Source organism: Molossus molossus, unplaced genomic scaffold, assembly GCF_014108415.1.
Source record: "Molossus molossus isolate mMolMol1 unplaced genomic scaffold, mMolMol1.p scaffold_m16_p_7, whole genome shotgun sequence".
In the NCBI taxonomy this organism is placed as follows: domain Eukaryota; kingdom Metazoa; phylum Chordata; class Mammalia; order Chiroptera; family Molossidae; genus Molossus; species Molossus molossus.
The window spans coordinates 47400344-47420206 of NW_023425401.1; positions in this window are offsets into that span (position 1 = coordinate 47400344).

Here is a 19863-nt window from a genome sequence, read left to right on the forward strand (position 1 = left end):
GTAGCACTGCCAGACAGAAAAAAAGCCCCCAAAACAAAAAACTTCCTATTTCGACATTTTACTAAGGTATGCAACTTATATTCAATTCTTTGGCCACCAAAATTTTTCACTGAAATTGTTCAATAGAGTCCTCTAATTCCAGATTTCTTGTAATAGAAACAATTGAAGTACTTAGAATTTCCTGAAGTTGAGAAATCAACAATATCAAAAAGTAATTGGGACAAAGGTCACTGTGGAATAAAGTCAATAAGTATTTTGTATAATCAACTTAAACATAGTTTTACAAGATAGCAATAAGTATACTATATAAAAAGAGTACTATTAAAAGAGTGGGACACATAACTACTGGTTCTTTCCAAAAATTTGACCATATAGCATAATGCTCTTAATTGCTTTTGAGACACAGAATCCCAATCTCTTTTACCAGGAAAGTGTTTCTATCAATGAAAAGATAAAGTTTATTTCCAAATAATATAATTGAACTTTTTCAATTATTATAAAAAGTATCATGCTAGAGTTCAATTTGAATGTTAATTTTATAGTTGTTTGGGTGGGAGCAATTGTGTTTTCTTATTGAGTTTTGCACTTCACCTGAAGAGAAAAATATATATATATATATATATGAAGGGGGGACATCATTAGACAAGATTTTTTCTTATCTTTTAAAGAAATACTAGAAAGCATCTCTCTCAACTCTGTTTCATCAAGTCTGTTTTTTGTTGTTTTACATTGAAAACAGCCTGAAAATGATACTATATAATCACTTATACCTTTATGAGTCATATTATCAGAATTTTTATTTATTTATTTTTAATCCTCACCTAAGGATATGTTTTTATTGATTTTAGAGGAAGAGGAAAAGAGAGAGAGAGAGGGAGAGAGAGAGAGCGAGAGAGAGAAACATCGATGTAAGAGAGAAAGATTGATCGGTTGCCTCCCGTATGTGCCTCAACTGGGATTGAACCCACAACCCAGGTATGTGCCCTGACCAGGAACAAACCTATGACACTTTGGTACACAGGGAAATGCTCCAACCAACTGAGCCACACTGGCCAGGGCATATGATCACACCTGTCAGATAATGAGAATAAAAGATGAGACAGAAAAACAGGTTAGAGATAGATCTCCAAAAGAAACCTTATAAAGGTGTTAGCTGGATAGAAGGCTGAAATGGAGAGATTGTATGCTTAGACTGAGAGAAAAGCAAAGGGCTAAACAAGCAGAAAAAGAAAGGAAAACAATAGGACACTGAAGAATTGGGAGGTGGGTTGGAAAAGAAGAAGAAGATAGCCTAATTCTATATTTGTAAATTGGTAAGAGAGTAGATCTTAAAATTTTTCATCCCATAAAAAAAATATATTTATGTGTACTGATAGATATTAACTATACTTACTGTGAAGATCATTTCACAATATACAAAAATATTGAGTTATTACTTTATATACCTAAAACTAATATAATGCTATATGTCAGGTATAGCTCAGTAAAAAAGAAGATAGTCTAATTCTGACCTTAAGTATAAGCTCAGTCTAATTCTGACCTTAAGTATAAGCTCATCTAAACATATAGAGAAATAATTTTATTTAACTCCTTTAATGTATAGATAATTTAATTTCTCTCAGAGAGTTTACATAAATTTTCTCAAGTTGAAATAGCTGGATCCATTAATTAACAAGACCAAGACCAGGTACCAGACCCAACTTGTTCTCATTTTAGTTCATTTTACTGCGTACAAAGTAATGTCAACTTGATTTTCTTAAATATACTCTTTCAGAAAAATTCAATTTACACCAATATTGACTATACATTTGTTATGGATAACTCATTGCACCTGTCCAGATGAACAACAACAAAATTCATTATAGTTGGCTGATGATAAATTTAATTATCAAGAATACTAGATAGTTGAAACTTAACACACTAACAGAAAATTACAAAATAGATAAAGAAAATGTTGCGGACTTGTATGAACATTTCCCAGTTTCCCTAGGAATTATCCTGTCCTCATGGAAACAGTCTTACTCCCTTTCATTTCCTTTCTATAGTGCTTCTTCAGCATTAAAACAAGAATTATGTTTGCATAGTAATATATCATCAAGACCAATGGATACCCATTTATTTAAACTTATATAAATACATACCTACACACATAAATTCTTCCGATTTTAAATTCCGTAACTGCTTCCCCTAAGGGATTCATAATGGTGCGGAATTACTCAGAGTCCACACCTAGATTAAAAGGCAAACCACACATTCCACAAACTCTGAATTTGAGTGTCTCACAGTAATATCACTCCTGAATGTTATTTTAGAAACTTCTGCCAGATCCCATGTCTGGAATGTGTTACACATACAAGCATGATAAATAGAAAAAAAATAAATAAGTGAGATGAATTTTTAACCAAAGCACTGAAAGGCTCTTCTATGTCTAACCACCATATAGGCAAAAGGAGGAAGAGGTATAGAATGGAATAAATGCATTTTTGGATCAGTTGCAAACATTAGGTTTTTTGCTTTTTTTTGTTTGTTTTTTTTTTTTGCTTTTTTAATAATATACTTTTGTGATGATGTCACCTGAGAAAACATATTGGCTATAAATCCTGTAACAAAGAGTTGTTTTTTTTTTCTTTTGGAATATAGTCTTTATTCTATAGGAACAATCTTGCTTCATCTTTTTAAAAATTATTTATTTATTTATTTTCTTTTATTGATGTTAGAGAGAGAGAGAGAAAAGGATCAGGAGAGAGAGATAGAAACATCGATGAGAGAGAACATCGATTTGCCACCTCCTGCACGCCCCACACTGGGGATTTGGCCCACAACCTGGGCATGTGCCTGACCGGGAATCGAACTGGCAGCCTCTTGGTGCATGGGTCGATGCTCAACCACTGAGCCACACCAGCCAGGCTTGCTTCATCTTTTAATTGAACTACTTTTTATCTCATAATCACCAATAACAAAAATATTCTTGTGTATGTAGCCAGTTTAAGGACTAGTGACAGAATTATTCAGAGAGGGCTCTGTCTTTTCCTGAACACTACTTCTATGAGCTATGTTTAGTTAGGCCGAGGTAGATCTTGGGCTTCTTTCAAGGCTGAGAAATGTTAGAATTGATATAAGAAAACGAAATTCCTCTTCATAATACAGTTAGAATAACTCAGGGTTTCCACAGGTTGCTACAAAGAAAATGATATTCCTAGGGACCTAAAGCACTAGAGTTGGTAAGGAGTGCAGGTTCAAAAACAAATCCAGCAGGATGATAGGGATGGCACGCCCAAGAACGTCCACTGTGAGAGTCTCAGCTGTGGCCATGCCCAAGAGTTTGAGCACATATATCCAGACTTTAATGTAAGAATGTAGTAGTTGTGCTGCACTGTGCTCTGTACGCTGTAAAGCAAACCTCCACTCCACTGTACGCTTTCGCCTCTACTCCTGATTTTTTAGTAAAATGCTTCTATACAAAATATCCTTATGTACATGTGATTTGAGAAATGGAAGAAAAGAGAACCCATGACTGAGTTTACATAGCGTAGAAAAAAGGAAAGGCTGTCAAGATCTTTTGGGCAAAGCAAGGAGTGAGGGTAGGATGTGTTCAGAAGAAATAAAAGAATCATCTAGTGAGATTGAGAGTAGTGTTTCTTATTGTTTGGGGGAGAAAATCTTGATATCCTTTATTTAAAATTAATCAAAGGTGATAAAAAATAAAATGGGATAGAAAAAGTGTCAGACTGGGGCTAGGGTACTTCTTTAGGCAAGGTGGGCTGCAAAGCCTCTTGGAGGAGCTCACATTTGAGCTGAAATATCAATGATGAGCAGGAGGCAACCAGATAAAGACATAGGAGAAGAGGAGAAGAAAACAATTCCAGAACAGAAATAAGCCAGTACAGCTAGAGTACAATGGATCAGGCCGATTGGTGAGGACAGAAAGAGGCTAGATCGTCTGGGCTTGATTACGCTGGCCTTGCATGCTGCCAGTTTTGTTCCCTTAGAAAACAGAGCTTCAGGCAAGCTCACTTGCTAACACTGTTTTAGGAGGAGTATAATCTCAGGGTAGCAAATGTGAAGGGGCAGGGAAATGAGTCAGCAAAGGAATAAAAGCAAATACATATAAGGCTTTACTAAGCAAAGCTAACCACAGACTGTGCTCAGTCAGGACGTCGATCATATGGAACCTCCTAACTGTCCATTAGAAGGAACATCTATCTCTCAACTCCTCCCACATGCTGCATCTCATTGTTGAAAGTGTGCCACATGGGGTTTTACTTACCTTATGTTCCCTTGCTATGTAGGCACCAGTAGAGGTACCAGAGACCTTGTGTATACATTAGGAGAACACTAGGGGGATAGATGCAGTGGCCTTTGCTTCGAGGTGTCCTGATGGACATCACGCAGAATCCAGGCTCTAACCAGTGGGGAGACCGAGTCAGCCACAGGCGATGCTGCTGCAGATCAGTGTCTTGGAATTTTCAAAGATTTAGAACCATTCTAATTTCAAAGTCAAGCCACTGTTTTAAGCAAGAAAGAAATATTGTCCCATTTATGGATTTTTTAAAAAGTACTATCTGTTGTGTGAGGAAAAAAAGAGATTCATAGTGGGAGATGGAGATTTCAGAATTATCAGCATAAAGTTATTTTAAATTGTCAACTCCACTGAAAGTATGAAAAAGATGAGAAAAGAGAAATTAAAATTGCTCTCAGTGTGGAAATCTTTGATGGCCGTTATCTGAAACATTATGGTGAAGCGTTAGAACAAAGACATGATTAGAGCAAATTGAGAAATTAGAAGTTTGTAAAGAAAAGGCGCTCAGGTGAGAACTCTTTGAGAAGTTGTAAGGTAATTTTGGCCAAGGCAATATCTTTTCTTTTTTTTTTTATCCTCACTCGAGGACATTTTTCCATTTTTCGTTCAGATAGAGCGGGAGGGAGAGAGAGGAAGAGAGAGAGAGAGAAACATCGATGTGAAGGGACACATCAAGTGGCTGCCACCCGCATGACCAACCAGGGCCGGGGACAAACTGCAACCGAGGTACCTGCCCTTAGCGGGAACCGAACCCGGGTCTCTCTGTACCGCAGGTCGACGCTCCAACCGCTGAGCCAAACCGGCCAGGGCTCTTTTTTGTTTTTAAAGGGATGATTTTAAGATGTATTTATGCACTGGGAATTATCCATTCATGGTAAAGAAGTTAATAAGTAGGATAGAGTGGGTATGATTGCAGGACACCTTATTAAAGTGAGACAATAGCTGGTTGTGGCAGAGTTAGAGGGGTGGCCTTGGAGAGGCAGACATGCTTCTTTAATCACAATATTCAAATCCTAATCACTAGTTATCTCACATCTATGTTTACTCTTAAAATGTCCATCCCGTCACTAACCAATTATAATTACTATCTCTTTTACAAATCTAACAGCTAAAGGTTTAGAATTCAGGTCCAAGTCCCAAATATATCTCAGTAGTCTTTGCCACCAAAGAAAAACTAAGGGATCATACATTAAAAATTTTTCAACTGTTGCCATCATTTAAAACAATGAATTACTTAGGAAGCCATGCATTCTTTCAAAAGAATGTCATGTGAATATTGCATTCTGAATTGCATTTTCAGTGAATTTAAGCCAATTTCCTTTCTGTTTATAATTCTTTACCCTATGAGGATGTAGTGAATGAGCATTTTCATACATTTCTAGTGGGAAATGAAAGTGGCAGAATCTTGTGGAAAGAAATTCCAGTCATTATGATACCAATAGTATCAAATATGTACATACTCTTTGAAACCAATACACTTCTTCACAGAAACTAATCTATGGCAACAGACTTTAAAATATGGGAGAGGGGGCGTGTATAGTGTAAAATATTTATTATAGTAGTGTTTTCAATAGCAAAATATAAGTGAGGATGCAAATGTCTAAATAATATGTTTTAATATTAAAGATATACAAAATGAAGTATTGTGCATCTATTAAAAAGTAGTTTTCTTATGGCTGTGTAAGTATATCAAAATACTTCGTTAGAATTCTAAGAAATAATAAGTAGGCATATAATGTCATTAAACATGCTTAAATTATAGAAAGAAAATGTGCACAGGTGCACAAAGACATGTGAAACACACTGCTACATCCCATTGCTATTTATTATTAAAAGTCCTGTGAGGTTTTTTTGAAGGAACTTTCAGATCATGTATGTATATGCCTACAACATTGCATTAAAGCCATTAGATTCTTTTAGCTGAAGTACAATGAAAGGTCTCAGTGTTAACAAAAAATGGTGAGTATGGCTTAAAAGTCATACTACTACATGTGAATTTGATCTACACATTAAGGAACTTCAGTTTAAGACAGAGAAGCTACGTGTCTTTTCCACTTACTACTTAGGTTTCTTTGTTTCTGAGGAGAGTTTATTTGCTACCCAGGCATGCGGCCGCAGATCTCAGAATCTTGCCATCTCCCCACTAAAATCCCCAACTATGGGACTAAAAAGCTTTTCTTGGGTTCATGTTGACTGTTTTAATTCAGAATATCTCTTCCAAATGATTGTTTTGGATCCTGCCGTAAGGACCTGTATAAGAAATTGGAATGCATTCTCTCAGGACTTAAGTACACATTGTGCATCAGGTCCTTCTCTCTATTTTTAAGAAACATTGAATTTTGGAGTTTAATATAAGCAACCAGGCTAGTTGGGAAAAAAATACCTTAAACAAACAAACAAAGGCATGACTCCCTTTCACCAGTTAAATTTCGAAATGGCTACTCTCCATCGTAAGCTTTGCTTGTATCCCAGGCGAGTAGTAGAGAACAATGAATCCGTTTGTTTTACTACTAACAATTTGGAGATGGAATCTTTGCAATATTTCCTGAGGTATCTTTCTTCTTCTGCCCCTGTATGAGTTCATTTTTTCTAATTGTCTATAAATAAGGAGGCCACAGAAATCAGGGGTTTTATCACATACACATAGTTCTTTGCTATTTTCTTTCCACCATATTTCAATGACTGCATTGCTAGTTCATTCCAAATTACCACAGTGCATATTCCTAAGAACTGCCAAGGTTTGTTCTAGCATGCTTTTGAGGATGTGGAAAAAAAGAGTAATTGAGCCCGGCTGGTGTGGCTCAGTGAACTGAGCGTCATCCATGGACTGACAGGTCCCGGTTTGATTTCCAGTCAGGGCACATGACGGGATTGTGGACTCAGTCACAGTAGAGGGTGTGCATGAGGCAGCCAATCAATGTGTCTCTCTCACATCAATGTTTCTATCTCTCTCTCCCTTCCTCTCTCTCTAAAAAATCAATAAAAACATCTTTTTAAAAAGGAGTAATTGAGACAACAGCAACATTTTGTAGAAGATACTGAGATATTAAATGCTTATATCTCCTTATAGCTCTTCAAAATAATATATCAATTTTATTTATAACAATATGAAGTGATGACAAAGTCAAGCATTAAGTACTTTAAAGCCATGATATTAAAAATTCCTTTGCTGGGTGGGAATAGGCTATGCCTTGCTTTATAGACTGATTCTTCAGGAGTTTATGAGACAACACACATGTAAAACCCAGGAAGTATAATTGTGCAATAAGAGGAAAAGTAAAAATTGCCAAATAATCAATACAATGTAGAAGAAAACCTGCTTTGATCTAGTACTATTAATGGTTGTATAAGCACCAGTAAGTAAAAGTAACAAAAGAAATATCCTATGTTTATTTTAATCTCACAAGAACCTAATGTTTAGGTTCTTAGTTGTCCTAGGAAGTAAGTAGAAACATTATTTGATAAATGTATTTGAATATTCTGTACCAATATCCTTAAAAAATGTACATGATCCTTAAAAAATGCAACAATTTAAAGCATACAAGATTTGAGAATTATGTAAATTATGAGGATATACAGCCTCCCCTGGGATAAGTCAGCTACTAAAGAAAAATGGTATAATCAATCACTATCTGGTCTTATCAATTATTACCTTGTTTCAAATAAATATCACCTTTTTCCCCCTAAAAAATTAACTCAAACTGCAATCTATGTTGTGATTATGTACAGTTTGCACATTTGTGCAAACTGCATTTCAGAACGGGATTTACGGAGCTAAAACTGATGTTATTTATTATCCAGTCCATTTTTGTTATGCTGAAATACTATGTCATGTGTTCCATTACTTTAAGTAGCTACAGATTCTTAATGTGCAGGGTAAGCTCATTATTCTGTAAGTCTCAGATACCTAAGATATCTAAATTATTTCCGTTAAACATACATTTTAGCATATCTAGGACAATTTAAATGCTTTTGCACTTTCAGATTATGAGACCCTGTCTCTTGATTCACATTTTCTTTAAGTAGTCCACAGGGAAGGCATTTATCTGAGAATGGGAATTCAAGGTCAACTCAACATTTGGGATTATTCATAAAAATACTAATAAGAAACATATATTTTAGATTTATGGTTTTAACTCAATGCTAAACTAAGAATGAGAGAACATTGGGCAGCGTTTCTCCATCTCTTGCTCCCAGGTTCTTTTTTTAAATCCTCACCTGAGGACTTGTTTGCATTTACCTTCAGCTAGAGTGGGAGGGAGAGAGGGAGGAAGAGAGAGAGAGAAACAGCAATGTGAGAGAGACACATGGAGTGGTTGTCACCCACATGACTTCAACCAGGCCGGGGACAAACTGCAACCTAGGTACGTGCCCTTAGCGGGAATCAGACCCGGGTCTCTCTGGTCCGCAGGCCTGTGCTCTAACCGCTGAGTCAAACTGGCCAGGGCCCTAGGTTCTTTTGTACACAAATTCAGTTACACATATTATTTCTTCATTTTGTTTGTTTATATTTTTAATGGCCATAATTAAATTTGCACTAAGCAAAGAAAACATAATGATTCTGTTAATAAATATTTTTAATTTTATTATTCAACATTTGAAATCTATACTAAATTCAGTTCAAAAGAAAAAGAAAGAAATGCGCCTGGTTGATGTGGCTCAGTGGTTGAGCATCAACCCATGCACCAAGAGGCTGCTGGTTCGATTTCCAGTCAAGGCACGTGTCCAGGTTGTGGGCCAAATCCCCAGTGGGGGGCATGCAGGAGGCGGCCAATTGATGTTCTCTCTCATTGATGTTGCTATCTCTCTCTCCCTCTCCCTTCCTCTTTTTCTAAAATAAAGGAAGAAAAGAAAGAAAAAACTTAGAAATAAATAATTATTTGCATGTGTTAGTCAAATATGTTTGTATTACACGTCTCTGTGTGTGTGTATATGTATACACACACATATAGAATTCAAATTCTTTGGAAATATTGGAAGAATATTGAAAATTTTTGTTTTTCTTATTTCTTACGTATGATGTTATTTATTGTCTCTTCAGGACCACGTTTTTAAAATTCTTTATAATTATTTTATTATGTACTTCTTTTCTCAACAAAGAAAAAGTTGAAATGGTTCAAAAAAAGTAAAGTATAAAAAAACTCATTATCCCTCAAAAATATGACTTTTCGGCACCAAGAGAAAATTCTACTATATTATATTCTTAATGCTGTTCTCAAGACGACAGTGTTACTCTTTGGAATGTTTTAAAATATCAGTAAAACATTTATCTTAAAAAAGATTATATCACTTATTTCATAAAAGTAAAACTAGATTCTCATTTAAAAAACATATTTTTCTTGTTTTTAGTTCCCTTACAAAATAAATTTACTTCCAAATATTATTTTTTAGATCAGTTTTTTCTTCTACCTGAGGCCACACATCCAAAAGTTCATTTCTTTTTTCTATCTAGTTTATATTCCTTTCATTATCTGTTTTTGTATGTTTTTCTTTCAGTATATTCGATACAATTTGAAAGTTGAGTAGAAGATGTATATTTAAAAAAGAGAGTTGCTGATTCCTTAAATGTTTGCATTTATGAAGAAAAATATTAGTGCTATGTAGAATGTTGCATTTATAAGATTATATTCAATCTATACTCAAGTTCGTAGTTAGTAAAATGATTGGGAGTTTATAATTTTCTTAAGTTGAGTGTGAAATAAAAAACCCTGCTCAAAGTCTCAGTAATTTTAGGACATTAGCAAAATAGCAAATTGAGACTCATTTTAAAAACTACTTTACATGTGAACCTTAAACAATCTTCAATATCATTTATATATAATTGTGTGTTTTGTTTTGTTTTTCCATTTTGATGCAATATGATGTTGAAAAGCTTACCTGCATGAAAGTATCAATGAATTTCAGTTTTTCAAAGCAAATGTTATTTGTATATTTTTATCCATGACATCCAGTCATCTGATATGTCCTTCACTTTGTGGATATCAGTGCAGCTTTAGGAAACATAAATATTAATGACTATGTAGTTTAAGACCAAGAGTTATATTGATTCAAATAAATTGGTACAACACAGATGATACATATTTAATGGTTGATTAAATTAAATTGCTTTATGTAATACTTAAGATGGCCATTTATGTAAAAATTTGTTTATATCACAGTCTTATATGTTAGCTCAAAATAGATCTATTACTGGGTTTTCAACCTTGGTCATATGCATTTTAGTATGCTTAGCATTGTTCCTGACCTCTGGATGTCAGCAGCCAAACGTTTCTCTGTAGTTTGACAACCAAATGTCTCCAAAAGTTTCTAAATGTGCCCTGGTAGAAAAAATCACCCTGGTTTAGAAACATTTATTTCCATTAGCCACATGATGCTTAAAACTCGTCTTTATTCATACTGATTATACTGAATAATTTTTTTCTGCATATAAAAATAAATTATGAGACAAGTTTAATTGAAAAAAAAAGATGAAGAGAAAAGTTGTATTGAATTTACCATCTTTAATACATCTTTTAACAGTTTGCATGCTTGCCACATTCGTCGACTTTTTAACTTTGGGGTTGAATATGATCTATGAAAGCATCTTGTAATTTAGACATTTGATTAGTCATCAAGATGATTATATGATAATTGGCATTAAATTCAAAGTTTTTTCGAAACATTTACTAAAGTTTAATGACAACTTTAGTTTTTGTTTGTTTTTAATTTTTTTCATCCTCACCTGAGGACATTTTTCAACTTTTTGTTCAGATAGAGTGGGAGGGAGAGAGAGGAAGAGAGAGAAACATCGATGTGAAAGGGACACATCGAGTAGCTGCTACCTGCACAACCCAACCAGGGCGGGGGACTAACTGCAACCGAGGTACGTGCCCTTTGCGGGAACTGAACCCAGGTCTCTCTGGACCGCAGGTTGATGCTATAACCACTGAGCCAAACTGGCCAGGGCACAACTTTAATTTTATCTTTAAATCTTTTTTTACTATAAGTGCCAATGGATAAGTTATTAACCCTTTCTCCCACATTAATGAACTATGAGGAATCTCTTATAAGGATTAACATCTTGGTCTCAACAGTGAAATAATTGTTACTCACCATTTATTAAAATCAAGCTTTAGTGAAATGTTCTTTTTCACGTGCCTAGAAAGTCTGACTCCTGAGAAAGAGGCCAGGGAAGGAAAGGGGAAGCAGCCTGAGCAAGACAGATTTTGATTTTGGTTAACAGAACTTTCCACAGAATATTGAGTGATTCAAGGGACAGGCTAAAATAGAATCTGCCACTAGTGGTAGAATAAATTTGGATAGAATTGCTGTGCTTCTTTGTCTCGTGAAAAAATTCTAGGCACTGTTCCTGACTTTCTCAGCACCATGAGTAAGTCGGCTACACTCCTGAGAGAGGTTGAGGGTGAAACCGTAAGAGTGGGAAAGAAATTGCATTACACTCAGTTGTTCATCCACTTGACCTTAGAAACCCCTCCCTCTTTACAACACAGACTGATGTATCCTCTGGTGACCACGTAGATGAGTATTCCATTTATTTGGACCCTCTTCACTTAACAAACTGAGAAAAAGAACAATAAATCCTGCAAGCAGTTTTCCCACTGAGCGTGATTAATGAGAAAAAAGAAAGATGGGAACAAGCCTTGGAAAAGTAGTGGCAACAAGAAGCAGAGCGATGCAATGAGAAGCGGAAAGGCCAAATTGGTGCAGTCCTGAAGGGCACCCCCATAAAGCAATGGAGCAAAGTGTCTGTGTCAATGGGGGGAGTAACACTGGAAGTAGGGGACCCTCAGTCCTGGAGCAAAAAACAGTCCCCAGGGGTATGGCAGAACTGTGAGCAACCAAGGACTAGGAAGGCCACTATTTGGGCAACGGTGATGTCTGACTGTATTCAACCCTAAGATGCTCATTTGAGGGAGTAGGCTTTTAAATATTTGGGGTACTATAGGCTGTACATATCCTGTTTCTGTACTGGGAAAAATCTATGCTGTAGTGAGAGAAGGATGCAAGGAGAACAAAACCTGAGCATTAATTTAAGATAAAACTTTGTGATTGTTACCACAACTTGAGAAGATGTTTCAATGAGGTACCAGTGAAGAACTTTATTCTTTGTTACCCTTAAGTTCTTTATTATAAATTTTCTAACTACCATGATTCTGTGAGAAAACCATTTCGTAGTTTTTTTCATTCATGACTAGAAACACACAAACTCATTTACAGGAAATCTAGGATTCACTAGGTTCCGAAGGAAAGAAAGAACAGCCCAACAAAAACATCCTGTAGACCAACATATTTAGAGCTGTGAGTAACGTGCCTTTGAGTGTGACTCATACGTAAGCTCAAGCCAGGTGAGAAATGAGAGAGCCACGTACTTGGAAGCAGAAACGAGATGACCGAGGAACACAGCATTTCCTCACCCGGAGGAGGCCGGTTGCCGACCGTTTGCACGCGTGGCAGATGGCGAAAGACAGCGAGGGTGGGAGTGGCTGGCACTTCATAGACTGCCAGGCTCCATCTGGGCTCTTGATAAATATTAATTAAATGAATTGAATCAATTGAAGAGTGCTATCCATGCTGCCAATTATGACAACCGGTCTTTGTTTTATGTATTACTATCCTCATGTTAGCATGCCAGAAAAACTTTGGTATGTAATCAAAAGATCGAATGTGCTACACAGATAACCCAAAAGAGGTGAAACGCAAAGGCGCATGCACTGTTTTTCGATCCTACTGTATAAACATATTATTAAAATAATATTCTAGTGATATCTTGATTAGCAGTTCATCTGGAAATAATGTTATAATATTTTAGTCAAATCAATTGTGTATGATAGAGATGGGGAGAGTGTCAGGTTTTTTGTTTGTTTGTTTGTCCTGGGGCTGTAGTGAATGATGAAGAAAAATGAGCCGTGTAGAATTCATTCACAAAGGGGGCTTATATTCCTGGGGCACACAATCCATGTAATGTCAGAGTTGTGAAAGTGTTAATGGGGCTCCTGAAGACCATTCAGGGGATCTGTGTGCCTCCCTTTAGGAGAGAGAAGGTTACAAAGCTGCAGCAAAGATAAAATGAAGGTGATCTGGAGATTAACGGTCCTCCTGAGGGACTCAAGTTGAGGAACTATAAAGAAATGTAGATGTTCAGAACCATCCCCCAATTAAAATGTGTTAATTCTACTTTTTATAAAGTGATTTCAAATTTAAAGTCTCTTAGGGATACAACTTCTTTGTTATAGCAAGTTACCCAGAATGTCTGCCTGCCTCACCAGCCTGTGGGTTCAGATAAGGATTCATTAATATTAATGCCCCAATTCCACAGGCTCTCTTTCATGGCAAGATAGCACTCTCCCTGCTAGTGTGAAATGTCTAAAAACGTTGGCTACTTATTTCTGGAAGTCCTCATGTGCTGTCTCAGAAGTTCTCAGTTTCACTTACTCCAGCCCTCCTGTAAGTGGATACTGCCAGGCGATGTCCTAAGGTACTGATTTTCAACCTTTGCCATCTCCTAGCACATAAACTCATTACTACCATTTGGCAGCACACCAACAAATATATGTTTTGCCGATCTGACCAAAAAATAGGTAAAATTTTTATTCATTCACACTGGACAGCTACTCTCATTTTGGCTGTGGTTGTTTTAGTTGACAGTCTAAGGGAAAAGAGGTCAATAGGCATGCATTGCATGTTTTAAAAACCCTTGCAGCACACCAGTGTGCCACTGAACTCTAGTTGAAAATTGCCATCCTCAGGGGAGGCAACTGGTCACTGGCAATTTCCCAGGAGTTATAAAAGGATATTGTTAGGCTCCAGAGTATCCCCACGGGAAGGATGCCTCCCTTCCTCCTTCATGCTCTGTCGTTTGTGTTCCAGAGCAGCAGTTGGTGCCCCGAGCCTGTCCTGAACACAGCTCTCTGGCTTTGGTCTGTCAGACCTAGCCCTGGGCACAGGAAGATACATGCAGGCTCCCCTGCTTATCCATCTGCACTGAGGATAAACAGTGCTCCCCCAGGGAAGCATTTCCTGACTTCTAGAATGTGTTTGGACCCCTATTTTATGTTCTCATAGTTCTCTGTACCTCTATCACGGTCATCTGTGGCTTCATTTTCATTACTTGTCTGTCTTCCCCTTCCAAACTCTTTATTATAAATGCAAGAATATCTTAAGTTACAAACACAGTATTGTACCTTGGTAGGAGTACTGCTGCATCTGTCTAGTAGGAACGACTGACATAGGATTCTCTGAAGTTGGGGAGAAAAGGCCCCAATCCCAGCATTAATAAAACATGATAGATGCTTAATAAGTTTTTTTCTTTGTTTATTTATTAAGTTTATTGGGATGACAATGGCTAATAACATTAAATAAGTTTCAAGTGTAATAACACATCATTTATAAATTGTATTGTATGCTCTTCACCCAAAGTCTTGTTTCCTTCCATCACCATATGTTTGGCCCCTTTACCCTCTTCATCCTCCTCCCAAACCCCTTCCTCTCTGGTAACCACCCTTCCGCTGCCTGTGTCTATGTGTTTGTTTGTTCATTTGATGCTTTCTGTTTTATCACCATGTATAAGTGAAATCATATGGCTTGTCTCCTTTTCATTCTGGCTTATTTTGCTCAGCGTGATATCATAAGATCCATCTATGTTTTTACAAATGACAATATTTTATATTTTCTTGAGGCCGAGTAGTATTCCATTATATATATGTACCACATCTTCTTTATCCAATCATCTACTGAAGGACACTTCCATTGTTTCCATGTCTTGGCCACCATGTATAATGCTGCAGTGAAGGGTACATCTATCCTTTTGAATAAATGTTTTCAAATTTTTTCAAGTAAATACCCAGAAGAGGGATTGCTGGGTAATATGGTAACTCTATTCTTAATATTTTGAGGTAACTCCACACTGTTTTCCACAGTGACTATATCAATTTACTTCCCCACCAGCAGTGTGTGAGGGTTCTTTTTTCTCTACACCCTCTCCCACAGTTGTTATTTCTTGTCTGTTGTGTAATAGTCATTCTAATAGGTGTGGGGTGGTATCTAATTGTGGTTTTGATTTTCACTTCCTTTATAGCTAGTAAAACTGAGTATCTTTTCATACACCTGTTGGCCTTTTGTATGTCTTCTTGGGAGAAGTGTCTGTTCAGGTCCTCTGCCCATTTTTAAATAGGACTTTTTGTTGTCGTGGTTGTTTTATGATGAATTATATGAGCTCTTTACATATTTTGGATATTAGCCCTTTATTGGAGGTATTGTTTTCAAATATCCTCTCCCAATAAGTACTTTTAAATGACTAAGTCCTATTATGTATTTCTATGTCTCTCATACAACTTTACAGTTGTCCCTCGTTTATCGCAGTAAATCTGTTCTAGACTCTAGCGGTTGCACCTGGCATTGAAGGATTCCTGGGGCGCTTGAATACACAGGCCTACAGTCCATGCATACAGTAATTTTAACTTTAATTGTAATACAGGGGTGTATAGTTGACTCAGACAACTGAGCACGTGCTGTATCATTTTCTCTGTCTTGATCAACTTTCTAATGAATATATTTGAAAAAACTGTGACAGAGTGAAGCCTCGCAAGCCGAAGAGCGAAGTGGCGAGGGACAACTGTATTTAAAATCCAGGTATAAAATAGATTTCCAAGAATACCAAATAATGCAAATACTCCTGGGTGGTGCAGCCCACCAGCTGAGCAGGCACTTAAATTCTAAATCCCAAATTACACTGAAGTAGAACATCTGGAAATTTGCTATATGAAGTAATCAAGAGAAAGTCCTGCATATACAAAGATACATGAAGTGTAACTAAATAAAATCATGTAATATAATGCCATAAATACAATATTGTCTCTTTCATGATGGGAAAAATGATAATGAGGCAAGTGCCATACAGAAGGGGCTGAGATTCCCATCACCAATTCATGTGTGGTAAAGCTGTGAGCAGCAGTGAACGCCCAGGCGTTGGGGCTGAGGAAACAACAAGAGGACATGGACATGTATGTACTCATTCAGTTATTTACGAATATTCATTGATCATCAATTCCATAGCTGGTGCTGTTCCAGATCCGGGGAACACGGTGATCAATCAAATGAGGGAAACACACAATAAGTGAGTTAAATAAATAAATGAAAAATAACATTAATATATAGATAGTTTTATGAAGAAAAGTCAGTAAAGCCACAGACTAGAGCATATGGTTTATTCAATACAATTTGGTCAAGGACCGACCTCTCTGAATAAAGAGAAGTGAGCCTATAAAGATATTGAAAACACCATTGTAGGAAAGCTAACAGCATTCTGAAGCAAATCAGGTAATACCAGTGGATGAAGTATCTCTAAGGTTATTTGGTGAATTGGAAAAAAAATTTATGAGAAAAGAATACACATGGGATTTATAGCAATGCTTAATTCATTGATATTTATTCATGTTATGAATATTTGTACTTTATAGACAGTACAAATCAAATGCTCCATGCACTCTGATAAGCTTTTTACATTTAACCATCTCAAAAATCCTATGATGTGAGTAGTGCTATCACCCCTATTTTACACATGAGGATATGAAGTCCAAAAATTAGAAAACTTTCCCAAGGTCACAAAATCAACAAATGTCAGTGCTGAGATTTGAATCCAGAAAGCCTAGCTACACAATATACGATGCTAATCAGATACATATACATGGTCTCTAATGCATTTCTAATTTTAATGTCATTTGTAATAATCTAGATACATGGGGAAATAGATATTTTAATATTGAAATTACTCAAATAATCACTCTTCCCAATTTCTATCAATAATTTGGTTTTCTCTATTGAAAAACTTTAATATCATCATTTTGTATTATTTACCTTATTGTGTACTGTGCCACTGAAATATTTGTGTAAGAGATAGCTATAAAATAGCATAATCAATACAATAATTTCTATTGTCCTCACAGTTACTGGCAACATTTGGCATCACAAAATAATAAAGTGAGCAGCGATAGTTGATGTCAACCACTGAGGCACCTAAATAAGTGGGTTACTTTCACTTTGGGTGAATAAATAATAGTCTATAAATTTATATCAGCTCTAACTTGAGTGTTTGCTAATCTTTCTGAGAGAAAAAACTATAAAAATATTAATGTAATGTTTTGTATGTCCATTTATATTATGTTGAGTCCTAAATAGGATTTAAGGTAACATTTCTAGAGGATTAATGAAAGTTGTATTAGAAAAAATGTATTATCCTACAAGATAATACTAAAGATAGAGTCAGCTTATGGTACAACCACATAAGATGCTTCACAATGAATTAATTACAAATCATTTCTGTCTGTGGTTCTGGATACTTCTTGGAATTCTTCCCTTGGGCAATGTTAACAATGCAATATCAACATTGTTATTTATTAAAGTATCCATGGTTATGAGCAAATAGATACACAGAGTCAACTTAATTCATGGAACATTTATGTTAATTTTATTTATTAAAAATGTGTTTGCTATTATTATTACTCTCTCATTACTGCATAGCTGAGTGAATGGGAAGCTGGCCCCAGACCAGTATTTTCCCCCAAATTTAAAAAAAAATAAAATAAAAAATCTACGAATTTTGTTTATTTAAACATACCAGCCAGAATGGCCCCAAATATGCATCTGCTTCTGGCACATTTTTTGTCATGTAGAATTCATCCTGTCCAGGTGCTATGCTTCCTATCAGACAAAACTATGTTAGTAGGAATAATGGATTTAGCAGATATGCTTTATAATGGCTGGAAAAACGCTGACTTGAGATTGCAACTGGGAGAGAACTTTAATGCTAGAAGCCATTCCACATGTTCCAATGGGCGATGTAAAACAGAAACATGGTAGATGGTAGACGTAAATATATTCTCCCCTGCTGACAGCTGATTCCCATGACCAGACAGTTCCTATTTCTTGCAGATCACAGGTCAAACAGACTTCATTCTAAAGCTATGCTCAACAAATACATATAATTATCTTTAACAAACACATAATTTGAACTACAAGAGATACTTGATATGTATAATAATAATATAGATAATTTTTATAAATTATTTTGTAAAACACTGAAAAATCTACTTGATCATGCATACTGTGCTATATTATTCTGGAATGCTTTTAAGTATTACAGAGTACTCAGTTAACATCTTAATCTTTTGAAAAAATATGTTTCCACAGTGGAAATTAAAACAAAATATAATTCAAAAATGTTGCCAAGTTACATGCTTTTATGGGTATAAAAATTAGAAAAATGACTAAAATTATATAAGAGGTTATGTTTATATCAGGTTTTTCTATGTGCAATAGATGTTTTAGAAAAAAAATATTTGGTCCATAATTTCTCCAGATTTGTATGAATTAGATTAGTTAAAATGAAAGCTACTGGGTTTTATTTTGATATTGTTACATTAAATAGAATTCTTTCTTCCAACAATAGTAAAAGAGGATCAGCTATTAATCTAGAAAAATATGGTCATTTGTTAGTCTTCAAATATGTAACAGATCAGAAATACTGACAGTATTGGCTAGTTCAACACGAAGATCTTTCTAGATTTCAATTTTGGTATTACATGGAAGTCACATTTCAGAGTCTATAATAATCCCTCTGAAAATGGGGATATATACAAAGGAAGCCCACATACCCTATACCCAGTGTTGAGATTGTCATATTGAAAAGTATCCACTCTCCCAGATTGGCAACACTTTGCATAGGTTTTTTTTTTTTTTTTTTTTTCCCTCATTCACTCTGAGAATAGGACTGAGAATTTTGCCTGGTAAAATCTTGCTAGGACTTGCAAGGTACACTTATCAGCTGCTAATTTACATTAAGGTGTAGCTATGCAAGCTTCAAAAATGAGATAATGAGCCCTGGCCGGTTTGGCTCAGCAGTTGGAGCGTCGGCCTGCGGTCCTGAGAGGCCCGGGTTCGGTTCCCGCTAAGGGCGCGTACCCTCGGTTGCAGTTTGTCCCCGGCCCTGGTCGGTTGTGCGGGTGGCAACCACTCGATGTGTTCCTTTCACATCGATGTTTCTCTCTATCTTCCTCTCTCTCTCCCTCCCACTCTACCTGAACAAAAAAAAAAAATGAGATAATGAATAAAATGCCAGATGATCTTAAATAACTCCAGAAATGATCAGTCAGTCACCTGTGCATTAATAATTTGCATATGGTAGGCTTCTATGTAGTGCCAAAGTATATAATGCAGATCAGAATACAGATCTGAATTCCTCAATTTGTCTATTCTTGACATCACATTAACCAATAACTGCCAAATTTCCACAACATGGGCTGAACTTAGTGGACAGCTTTCCCACAGCGCTCAGCTATTCTCACTCATGCATCAGGACTCACGTGGGGACTGACTGGATCTGGCTGGTCTGGAATGACCGCACTCATAGCCCTGATGGATGGATGGCAGATGGAGTGGATGGGTGACAGGTCTCTTCATCCAGCATGCCAGCCCAAGCTCAGGGGTGGGGAACATCTGGCCCCCGGGCCAGATAAGGCATATGAAATCAACACCAGCTAACATCACAGGCCTCATTAAATTAGCCTGAC